Genomic DNA, 13,357 nt, shown 5'->3' with positions numbered 1-13,357 from the left:
ATTTTCTACCGCTTATTCCCTTTCAGGGTCGCGGGGGGCACTGGCGCCTATCTCAGCTACAATCGGGCAGAAGGCAGGGTACACCCTGGACAATATATGAATAAAACTTATACATTTAGGCATCTACTCAGGCTTGATCCCGGAGACCCCAAAGAGTTTTGGTAAAAATAAAATGTTAAAAATGTGTCATTACTCAGTATTATTATTTTTATTATTATTGAAGTTTTAAATCTCTAGATCAGGGGTCACCAACGCGGTGCCCGCGGGCACCAGGTCGCCCGTAAGGACCAGATGAGTCGCCCGCTGGCCTGTTCTAAAAAATAGCTCAAATAGCAGCACTTACCAGTGAGCTGCCTCTAGTTTTTAAATTGTATTTATTTACTAGCAAGCTGGTCTCGCTTTGCTCAACATTTTTAATTCTAAGAGAGACAAAACTCAAATAGAATTTGAAAATCCAACAAAATATTTCAAAGACTTGGTCTTCACTTGTTTAAATAAATTCATTATTAGTTTTACTTTGCTTCTTATAATTTTCAGAAAGACAATTTTAGAGAAAAAATACAACCTTAAAAATGATTTTAGGATTTTTAAACACATATACCTTTTTACCTTTTAAATTCCTTCTTCTTTCCTGACAATTTAAATCCATGTTCAAGTACATTTTTTTTATTATTGTAAAGAATAATAAATACATTTTAATTTAATTCTTCACCTTAGCTTCTGTTTTTTTGACGAAGAATATTTGTGAAATGTTTATTTAAACTTATTATGATTAAAATAAAAAAAACATTCTGGCAAATCTAGAAAATCTGTAGAATCAAACTTAAATCTTATTTCAAAGTCTTTTGAATTTCTTTAAAAATTTTTGTTCTGGAAAATCTAGAAGAAATAATGATTTGTCTTTGTTAGAAATATAGCTTGGTCCAATTTGTTATATATTCTAACAAAGTGCAGATTGGATTTCAACCTATTTAAAACATGTCATCAAAATTGTAAAATTAATCTTAATCGGGAAAAATTACTAATGATGTTCCATAAATTATTTTTTTCAAAAAGATTCGAATGAGCTAGTTTTTTGCTTTATTTTTTTCGGTTGAATTTTTAATTTTAAAGAGTCAAAATTGAAGATAAACTATGTTTCAAATTTTTATTTTTATTTTTTCCGTGTTTTCTCCTCTTTCAAACCGTTCAATTAAGTGGGTTTTTTTTTCAGAATTTATTCTCTACAAAAAACCTTCCGTAAAAGGAAAAAAAAAATGTACGACGGAATGACAGACAGAAATACCCTTTTTTTTTTTTTTACACATATAGATTTATTTATTAAAGGTAAATTTAGCAAATTGGCTATTCCTGGCATTTATTTAAGTGTGTATCAAACTGGTAGCTCTTCGCATTAATCAGTACCCAAGAAGTATCTCTTGCTTTCAAAAAGGTTGGTGACCCCTGATCTAGATCAACATTAGGTCTATCTGTCAATATGATGTTTTTAAAGATTTAAGTTGTATGCTATTTTTGTCAAAGAAAACCATGTTTTTTATGGAAAAAAACGCAAAATATGCAATATTTTCACCCAATAAAATTTGTAAGTAGAATGTTTGAGATTATATAATAATGGAAGCCGTAAAAAGGTCAACAACTCATAACACCATTGATTTTATTTCACAACTATATTTTGTACAATGACACTTAAAAACAAAACACACTGATCCAAAATGGTCCTACTCATTAGTGTTAAAAAATAAATTTGGATTTTTTTTTTTTTGTGTTTACTTTTAACACAATGGTCTCGAGATCAACCTCAGATCGTTTTAGGCCATTCTTTTAAAAAAAAGAAAAACAGCTCAGTTTTTTATATGGCAAACAGAAAATATGCAACATTTGCCCCCAAAAATATCTCAAAGTGAAATATTTATTGTGACGTAATTGGATCCTTGAATAGGTCAATAATTCATAATTGATTTTGATTCACTATTTTTTTTTTAAGAAAAAAAAGCCTGCATTGCAGCTTTGTGTTATTAGAGTAAACATTGCAATATTTTATTGTTACATTTTACATTTGCTTTTTTATACCACTTTTTATGTTTTTAATTTTTTTCCATAGTATTTTTAAAATGTGCAGTGTTTCCGTTAAAAAATTACCTGCGGGCCGCAGTTTGAACACCCCTGGTTTAAATCATTGATTTTCAACCACTCTGCCGCGGCACACTAGTGTGCCATTGTCTGGTGTGCCGCGGGAAACTATCCAAAAAATATTTTTTGCAAATCAATCATAAAAATGGGCCGTTGTCCAGTGTCTGTTGCCGGGTAATCTTGTAATACTTCATATCACTAAGTGGCAGCAGGTAGTTCATTTTTTTGTAGAAGTTGGACCCCAATATGCAGAGCACAGCGGGAGACAGGGTGCAGGTAAAAATTTATATAATGCTTAAACCAAAAATGAACAAAAGGCAAGTCCCGTTACGAAAAGGCACTGAAGCATAGGGATGGCTATGTAAAACAAAAGTAAAACTGAACTGGCTACAAAGTAAACAAAAGCAGGATGCTGGACGACAGCAAAAACTTACAGAGACGGCGTCCACAAAGTACATCCGTACATGACATGACTATTAACAATGTCCCCACAAAGAAGGATAGAGTACGCACAACTTCAATAGCCTTGATTGCCCAAATAAAGCAGGTGAGGGCAATAGCGCTCACCCAACACCCAACAAAACAGGAAGGGCCACCAAAAGACAGGAACTAAAGCAGGGGTGTCAAACTCAAATACAGAGTGGGCCAAAATTTAAAACTGAACAAAGCCGCGGGCCAAGGTTGAACAAATTAACCTTTTAATGGGGACCCAAACAAGTTTTGCATTGAATATTGAACAAGCAAGGCTTATATAGCTTTATAATAATAATAATTAAAAAATATCAATGGCATATCAAATAAAATTTAAATACACATTTAATGCCTCTTTTCCATTTGCAGCCTTCTGAGGTAAATATCAAAATATATTGTAGCGTCCCGAAAGAGTTAGTGCTGCAAGGGGTTCTGGGTATTTGTTCTGTTGTGTTTATGTCATGTTACAGTGCAGATGTTCTCCCGAAATGTGTTTGTGATTCTTGTTTGGTGTGAGTTCACAGTGTGGCGCATATTTGTAACAGTGTTAAAGTTGTTTATACAGCCACCCTCAGTGTGACCTGTATTGCTGTTGACCAAGTATGGTATGCATTCACTTATGTGTGTGTAATATCCGCATATATTATGCGAGTGGGCCTGCATGCTGTTTGTATGGAGGAAATGCGGACGTGACGACAGGTTGTAGAGAATGCTAAAGGTAGTGCCTTAACGCCCTCAATATTGTTGTCCGGGTGGAAATCGGGAGAATGCTTGCCCCGGGAGATTTTCGGGAGGGGCACTGAACTTCGGGAGGATTGGCAAGTGGAAATTTCGGTGTTGCAGCGGCACCGCTGCTTTGTAATAATGGCGGGCCAGCTATAATTTTAATTTGATATCGCCTCAAGGGCCAAATTAAATTACACGGCGGCCCAAATTTGGCCGGCGGGCCAGAGTTTGACACCCATGAACCAAAGCACGACACACAGGAAACAACCAACTCAAAAAAAAAAGGCACGACAACCTGCTGGAGTTTCATTTTTTTAACCTTTTCTGCTGGTGGTGTGCCTACGTATTTTTTTCAAGAAACAAATGTGCCTTGGCTCAAAAAAGGTTGAAAAACACTGATTTAGATTTTAGAGCGCTGTGCAAAAAGAGGTTCAAAGAAACTAACGACAGACTATTAGTTTTTCTCTGTAACCTTACAAAGTATATATGTCAGCCCTATGGCTTAATTCATGTAACATTGCAACTTTTTCTCGAAATATTACGACTTTATTTATACAACATGACATACCGTATTTCCTAGAATTGCCGCCGGGTATATAGTATGCGCCTGCCTTGAATTACTGCTTTGCAAAAGAATTAGCGCATGCTTAGTATTAACGCCGGGTCAAATTCCTTTTGCAAAATATTATATTTATTAGCGCATGTCTAGAATTTCCACCGGGTCAAACTCGTCACGTCACGAGTGACACTTCACCTGTCATCATTTTCAAAATGGAGGAGGCTGATTTCAATAATTTGAAATCGCATAAAGGGAAGAAGATTAAGAGCTATTCAGTAGGATTTAAGGTCCAAGCTATTGAATATGCTAAAAAGAACAGTAAGCAGCTATGTTTTATTAATATACCGTAGCTGCGTGTGTCAAATATGAGTCATTAAATGACTCCCGCCTCCTGGTGGTAGAGGGCGCTAGTGATCCTTCTTGCGACTACTCGGCTGCAGAAGAAGTGGCAATGAGTGACGTGATGTGTGCTGGGATGGATATGACACGGGGGGCGGCACGACGGACCTTTTAGGATGTAACACCACTAATTCTATGCTGGCTATGTAAACAACCGGGCTGAAATAAAGCATGTTCCAGTCCGAAATACCCAGTGTATTATTTATACAATAACACTTCCTGGTGGCAGCGGTGGGATAAAGAGATCACCCACGGAGCAGACCGGGAGGGGGAGTTGCATGAGGATAATTCTGTCGTCGCCCGCACTTGAGGAGCTGAGCTAACTGATAGCAGCGGTCTGATAGCAGTTTTCTAATCTGGACTTTTAATCGAAGCAGGAAGCAATAAAGAAAGATCTCCATCGAGACAGAGAGACTTCTAAAACTGAAGAAAGATAAGTTATTGATGCTTTTGATCAGAAGGAGCTGGCATGGACTTCATTTATAATTTAACTAATTTGTGTTTACAGGACAAAGTAATACAAAGTCGTTTTTTTTTTTTCAACTTAAAGGGGACCTATGATGAATGTAGTCTTTTCTGACTTATAAATGTTACAATGTTGAATACCGTATTTCCTTGAACTTCCGCCGGGTATATAGAATGCGCCTGCCTAAAATTACTGCCGGGTCAAACTCGTTTCGCTAAATAATTAGCGGATGCTTTGCATTACCGACGGCTCAGGATTAACGCCGGGTCAAACTCGTTTCGCAAAATATTATTTTTATTAGCGCATGTCTACAATTTCCACCGGGTCAAATTCATTTTTCAAAATAATTAGCATATGCATAGAATTTCCACCGGGTCAAACTCGTCACGTCACGAGTGACACTTCACCTGTCATCATTTTCAAAATGGAGGAGGCTGATTTCAATCATTTGAAATCGCATAAAGGGAAGAAGATTAGGAGCTATTCAGTAGGATTTAAGGTCCAAGCTATTGAATATGGACTTAAGCAGCTATGTTTTATTAATATACCATAGCTGTGTGTGTCAAATATGAGTCATTAAATGACTCCCGCCTCCTGGTGGTAGAGGGCGCTAGTGATCCTTCTTGAGACTACTTGGCTGCAGAAGAAGTGACAACAAGCAGCAAGAGTGAGCAGCGATCGTTTATTTTTTCCTCTCGCATGCACTTTTAACATGGAGGATTACATATCTAAGATAAAACAGTTTCCTAAACTGGACTTTCAATCGAAGCAGGAGGTAATAAAGGAAGACCTCCATCGAGACAGAGAGTCTTTTAAAACTGAAGAAAGATAAGGAAGACTTCTATAAACAAGTTATCCATGCTTTTGATCAGAAGGAGCTGCGCATGGACTTCATTTATAAGTAAAGGTAAGACCATAATAACGTTTTTTTTAATTAAATGTGCTTTTCATGATGGCATCCTTACATCACACTCAAATTTTTACTGCATGCCTTTGGTAAGTGCAGGAGTGAGAAGAGGTTTTAAAATAATTAGCGTATGCTTACTTTTACCGCATGCCTTTGGTAAGTGCCGGAGTGAGAAGAGGTTTTAAATTAATTAGCGCCCCGGCGGCAATTCAAGGAAATACGGTATTTACTGTTATTGTAGATTACACGTAGACTTACACCTGTGAAGTGAAAACCTTTTCGGCTCATCGAGAGAATGCCAAGAGTGTGCAAAACAGTAATCAGAGCAAAGTGTGGTTATTTTCGAGACAGAGAGACTTTTAAAACTAAAGAAAGATAAGTTATCGGTTCTTTTGATCGGAAGGAGCTGCGCATGGACTTCTTTTGCCGTTTCTTTTCTTTTTCTCCTATGTCCCACTCTCCCTTGTGGAGGGGGTCCGGTCCGATCCGGTGGCCATGTACTGCTCGCCTGTGTATCGGCTGGAGACATCTCTGCGCTGCTGATCCCCCTCCGCTTGGGATGGTTTCCTGCTGGCTCCGCTGTGAACGGGACTCTCGCTGCTGTGTTGGATCCGCTTTGGACTGGACTCTTGCGACTGTGTTGGATCCATTATGGATTGAACTTTCACAGTATCATGTTAGACCCGCTCGACATCCATTGCTTTCCTCCTCTCCAAGGTTCTCATAGTCATCATTGTCACCGACGTCCCACTGGGTGTGAGTTTTCCTTGCCCTTATGTTGGCCTACCCAGGATGTCGTAGTGGTTTGTGCAGCCCTTTGAGACACTAGTGATTTAGGGCTATATAAGTAAACATTGATTGATTGATTGATTGATAAGTAAAGGTAAAACCATAATAACGTTTTTTTTTAATTAAATGTGCTTTTCATGATGGCATCCTTACATCACACTCAAATTTTTACTGCATGCCTTTGGTAAGTGCCGGAGTGAGAAGAGGTTTTAAAATAATTAGCGCATGCTTACTTTTACCGCATGCCTTTGGTAAGCGCAGGAGTGAGAAGAGGTTTTAAAATAATTAGCGCATGCTTACTTTTACCACATGCCTTTGGTAAGTGCCGGAGTGAGAAGAGGTTTTAAATTAATTAGCGCCCCGGCGGCAATTCAAGGAAATACGGTATTTACTGTTATTGTAGATTACACGTAGACTGACACCTGTGAAGTGAAAACCCTTTCGGCTCATCGAGAGAATGCCAAGAGTGTGCAAAACAGTAATCAGAGCAAAGTGTGGTTATTTTCGAGACAGAGAGACTTTTAAAACTAAAGAAAGATAAGTTATCGGTTCTTTTGATCGGAAGGCGCTGCGCATGGACTTCTTTTGCCGTTTCTTTTCTTTTTCTCCTATGTCCCACTCTCCCTTGTGGAGGGGGTCCGGTCCGATCCGGTGGCCATGTACTGCTTGCCTGTGTATCGGCTGGGGACATCTCTGCGCTGCTGATCCGCCTCCGCTTGGGATGGTTTCCTGCTGGCTCCGCTGTGAACGGGACTCTCGCTGCTGTGTTGGATCCGCTTTGGACTGGACTCTTGCGACTGTGTTGGAATCATTATGGATTGAACTTTCACAGTATCATGTTAGACCCGCTCGACATCCATTGCTTTCCTCCTCTCCAAGGTTCTCATAGTCATCATTGTCACCGACGTCCCACTGGGTCATTATTGTCACCGATGTCCCACTGGGTGTGAGTTTTCCTTGCCCTTATGCGGGCCTACCCAGGATGTCGTAGTGGTTTGTGCAGCCCTTTGAGACACTAGTGATTTAGGGCTATATAAGTAAACATTGATTGATTGATTGATTGATAAGTAAAGGTAAAACCATAATAACGTTTTTTTTTTTTAATTAGATGTGCTTTTCATGTTGGCATCCTTACATCACACTCAAATTTTTACTGCATGCCTTTGGTAAGTGCTGGAATGAGAAGAGGTTTTAAAATAATTAGATGGATAGATAGATAGATAGTACTTTATTGATTCCTTCAGGAGAGTTCCTTCAGGAAAATTAAAATTCCAGCAGCAGTGTACAGAGTTGAGATCAATTCAAAGAAAAAAGTAAAAAGTAAATAATGGGGGTTTAAAAGGAAACTATATAGAGAAATATTACAAAAAGAATAAAAACAACGGGAATAACAATATAAAAGTAAAATAAGAATATAACAATAATTAGCGCATGCTTACTTTTACCGCATGCCTTTGGTAAGCGCAGGAGTGAGAAGAGGTTTTAAATTAATTAGCACCCCGGCAGCAATTCAAGGAAATGCGGTATTTTCACATATAGTCAGACTTTACTCTCTTGTAACATTATTTTTTCCCCCCCTCCTCGTAATATTACCATAATGTTCTCGTAACTATTGAATATAGTTTTGAAAGTGAAAGAATGAGTTTCTCCGGCCTTCATTGGACTGGTTCGACGCTCCGTGGTGTGCTAAATACTAATCAGCGGCACTATTGACACGGATCTAAAGTCACACCAGGATGTGGTTCTTCTTTCCCAAAGATGACGTCACAGTTTTGCATGTAGACAAATAAAGAATAAGTGTTTAAAGGTGTGGGTTTCACTGCGTCTAAAGCAGGAAGTCTAAGAGTCCGACGTGGAGTTTGGTCGTGGGCTGGCGGCTCAGCTTGCAGATAACTGACCACAAACATAATGGATCCACTTAAGAAATGACATCGTCCCGTCCCACACACACACACACACACACACACACACACACTTAGAAAGACATAGACTGTCATGGTGTTGCAGCATCATCTCCAACATCCATGTTCTCGCCACTCATGAGGGTATTGAGAAGTGGTCGTATCTTATGTCGCCATTACTGCCAATCAGGCTTCTTTTTTAACTGCATTACAATACATTTACTCTCAGGCCTCTTTGCCCCTCGCTTCAATTCCCAGGTGTAGACGTCCGTTTAAAAAATGTCTAATGAAGCGCTCCTTAAAAAAATGCTGAGAAAAGCCCTCGATTTGAGGTGTTTGCATTTAAAGTTACTTCATTATAAAGATACTGTTGATGTAAACTCCAAATATAATAATACAAAACTAGAGATGTCCGATAATGGCTTTTTTGCCATCCATCTTCTCACGCTTATCCGAGGTCGGGTCACGGGGGCAGCAGCCTAAGCAGGGAAGCCCCAGACTTCCCTCTCCCCAGCCACTTGGTCCAGCTCCTCCCGGGGGATCCCGAGGCGTTCTCAGGCCAACAAAGTCTTCCCAACGTGTCCTAGGTCTTCCCCGTGGCCTCCTACTGGTTGGAGGTGCCCTAAACACCTCCCTAGGGAGGCGTTTGGGTGGCATGCTGACCAGATGCCCGAACCACCTCATCTGCATGTGGAGGAGCAGCGGCTTTACTTTGAGTTCCTCCCGGATGACAGAGCTTCTCACCCTATCTTTAAGGGAGAGACCCAAACTCATTTGGGCCACTTGTACCCGCTATCTTGTCCTTTCGGTCATAACCCACAGCTTACTGGTAAATTGAGACCTTTGCCTTCCGGCTCAGCTAATTCTTCACCACAACGTCCGCATTACTGATCCGCCTGTCGACCTCACCATCCACTCTTCCCTCACTCGTGAACAAGACTCCTAGGTACTTGAACTCCTCCACTTGGGGCAGGGTCTCCTCCCCAACCCGGAGATGGCACTCCACCCTTTTCCAGGAGAAAACCATAGACTCGGACTTGGAGGTGCTGATTCTCATCCCAGTCGCTTCACACTCGGCTGCGAACCGATCCAGTGAGAGCTGAAGATCCCGGTCAGATGAAGCCATCAGGACCACATCATCTGCAAAAAGCAGAGACCTAATCCTGCAGCCACCAAACCGGAACCCCTCAACGCCTTGACTGCACCTAGAAATTCTGTCCATAAAAGTTATGAACAGAATCGGTGACAAAGGGCAGCCTTGGCGGAGTCCAACTCTCACTGGAAATGTGTCCGACTTACTGCCGGCAATGCGGACCAAGCTCTGGCACTGATCATACAGGGAGTGGACCGCCACAATCAGACAGTCCGATACCCCATACTCTCTAAGCACTCCCCACAGGACTTCCCGAGGGACACGGTCGAATGCCTTCTCCAAGTCCACAAAGCACATGTAGACATGCACCCTCAAGGACCCTGCCGAGAGTATAGAGCTGGTCCACAGTTCCACGACCAGGACGAAAACCACACTGTTCCTCCTGAGTCCGAGGTTCGACTATCCTCTCCAGTACACCTGAATAAACCTTACCGGACCCTCACTATTATATTAGATCCACTATGGACTCGACTCTCACACTATTATGTTAGATCCACTATGGACTGGACTTTCACTATTATGTTAGATCCACTATGGACTGGACTCTCACTATTATGTTAGATCCACTATGGACTGGACTCTGACTATTATGTTAGATCCACTATGGACTGGACTCTCACTATTATGTTAGATCCACTATGGACTGGACTCTCACTATTAGATCCACTATGGACTGGACTCTCACACTATTATGTTAGATCCACTATGGACTGGACTCTCACACTATTATGTTAGATCCACTATGGACTGGACTTTCACACTATTATGTTAGATCCACTATGGACTGGAGTCTCACTATTATGTTAGATCCACTATGGACTGGACTCTCACTATTATGTTAGATCCACTATGGACTGGACTCTCACTATTATATTAGATCCACTATGGACTGGACTCTCACACTATTATGTTAGATCCTCTATGGACTTGACTCTCACACTATTATGTTAGATCCACTATGGACTGGACTCTCACACTATTATGTTAGATCCACTATGGACTGGACTCTTACTATTATGTTAGATCCACTATGGACTCGACTCTCACACTATTATGTTAGATCCACTATGGACTGGACTTTCACTATTATGTTAGATCCACTATGGACTGGACTCTCACTATTATGTTAGATCCACTATGGACTGGACTCACACTATTATGTTAGATCCACTATGGACTGGACTCACACTATTATGTTAGACCCACTATGGACTGGACTTTCACACTATTATGTTAGATCCACTATGGACTGGACTCTCACACTATTATGTTAGATCCACTATGGACTGGACTCACACTATTATGTTAGATCCACTATGGACTGGACTCTCACACTATTATGTTAGATCCACTATGGACTGGACTCTCACTATTATGTTAGATCCACTATGGACTGGACTCTCACACTATTATGTTAGATCCACTATGGACTGGACTCTCACTATTATGTTAGATCCACTATGGACTGGACTCTCACTATTATATTAGATCCACTATGGACTGGACTCTCACACTATTATGTTAGATCCACTATGGACTTGACTCTCACACTATTATGTTAGATCGACAATGGACTGGACTCTCACACTATTATGTTAGATCCACTATGGACTGGACTCTCACACTATTATGTTAGATCCACTATGGACTGGACTCTCACACTATTATGTTAGATCCACTATGGACTGGACTTTCCCACTATTATGTTAGATCCACTATGGACTTGACTCTCACACTATTATGTTAGATCCACTATGGACTGGACTCTTACTATTATTTTAGATCCACTATGGACTGGACTCTCACACTATTATGTTAGATCCACTATGGACTGGACTCTCACACTATTATGTTAGATCCACTATGGACTGGACTCACACTATTATGTTAGATCCACTATGGACTGGACTTTCACACTATTATGTTAGATCCACTATGGACTGGACTCTGACTATTATGTTGGATCCACTATGGACTGGACTCTCACTATTATATTAGATCCACTATGGACTGGACTCACACTATTATGTTAGATCCACTATGGACTGGACTTTCACACTATTATGTTAGATCCACTATGGACTGGACTCTGACTATTATGTTGGATCCACTATGGACTGGACTCTCACTATTATGTTAGATCCACTATGGACTGGACTCTGACTATTATGTTAGATCCACTATGGACTGGACTCTCACTATTATGTTAGATCCACTATGGACTGGACTCTCACTATTAGATCCACTATGGACTGGACTCTCACACTATTATGTTAGATCCACTATGGACTGGACTCTCACACTATTATGTTAGATCCACTATGGACTGGACTTTCACACTATTATGTTAGATCCACTATGGACTGGAGTCTCACTATTATGTTAGATCCACTATGGACTGGACTCTCACTATTATGTTAGATCCTCTATGGACTGGACTCTCACTATTATATTAGATCCACTATGGACTGGACTCTCACACTATTATGTTAGATCCTCTATGGACTTGACTCTCACACTATTATGTTAGATCCACTATGGACTGGACTCTCACACTATTATGTTAGATCCACTATGGACAGGACTCTTACTATTATGTTAGATCCACTATGGACTGGACTCTCACACTATTATGTTAGATCCACTATGGACTGCACTCTCACAATATTATGTTAGATCCACAATGAACTGGACTCTCACACTATTATGTTAGATCCACTATGGATTGGACTCTTACTATTATGTTAGATCCACTATGGACTGGACTTTCTCACTATTATGTTAGATCCACTATGGACTGGACTCTGACTATTATGTTAGATCCACTATGGACTGGACTCTCACTATTATATTAGATCCACTATGGACTGGACTCTCACACTATTATGTTAGATCCACTATGGACTGGACTCTCACTATTATGTTAGATCCACTATGGACTGGACTCTCACTATTATATTAGATCCACTATGGACTGGACTCTCACACTATTATGTTAGATCCACTATGGACTTGACTCTCACACTATTATGTTAGATCCACAATGGACTGGACTCTCACACTATTATGTTAGATCCACTATGGACTGGACTCTCACACTATTATGTTAGATCCACTATGGACTGGACTCTCACACTATTATGTTAGATCCACTATGGACTGGACTTTCACACTATTATGTTAGATCCACTATGGACTTGACTCTCACACTATTATGTTAGATCCACTATGGACTGGACTCTTACTATTATTTTAGATCCACTATGGACTGGACTCTCACACTATTATGTTAGATCCACTATGGACTGGACTCTCACTATTATGTTAGATCCACTATGGACTGGACTCTCACACTATTATGTTAGATCCACTATGGACTGGACTCTCACTATTATGTTAGATCCACTATGGACTGGACTCTCACTATTATATTAGATCCACTATGGACTGGACTCTCACAATATTATGTTAGATCCACTATGGACTGGACTCTCACTATCATATTAGATCCACTATGGACTGGACTCTCACACTATTATGTTAGATCCACAATGGACTGGACTCTCACACTATTATGTTAGATCCACTATGGACTGGACTCTTACTATTATGTTAGATCCACTATGGACTGGACTCTCACACTATTATGTTAGATCCACTATGGACTGGACTCTCACATTATTATGTTAGATCCACTATGGACTGGACTCTTACTATTATGTTAGATCCACTATGGACTGGACTCTCACACTATTATGTTAGATCCACTATGGACTGGACTCTCACAATATTATGTTAGTCCATCCTCCATCCAGAAGAAGAGTGTCTGTTGTGCAAATGTGATGCGTAGGAACTG

This window comes from Nerophis ophidion, linkage group LG05, assembly GCF_033978795.1.
Source record: "Nerophis ophidion isolate RoL-2023_Sa linkage group LG05, RoL_Noph_v1.0, whole genome shotgun sequence".
In the NCBI taxonomy this organism is placed as follows: Eukaryota; Metazoa; Chordata; class Actinopteri; order Syngnathiformes; family Syngnathidae; genus Nerophis; species Nerophis ophidion.
The sequence above is the reverse complement of the archived record's forward strand: the minus strand, read 5'-3'. Positions refer to the sequence as shown.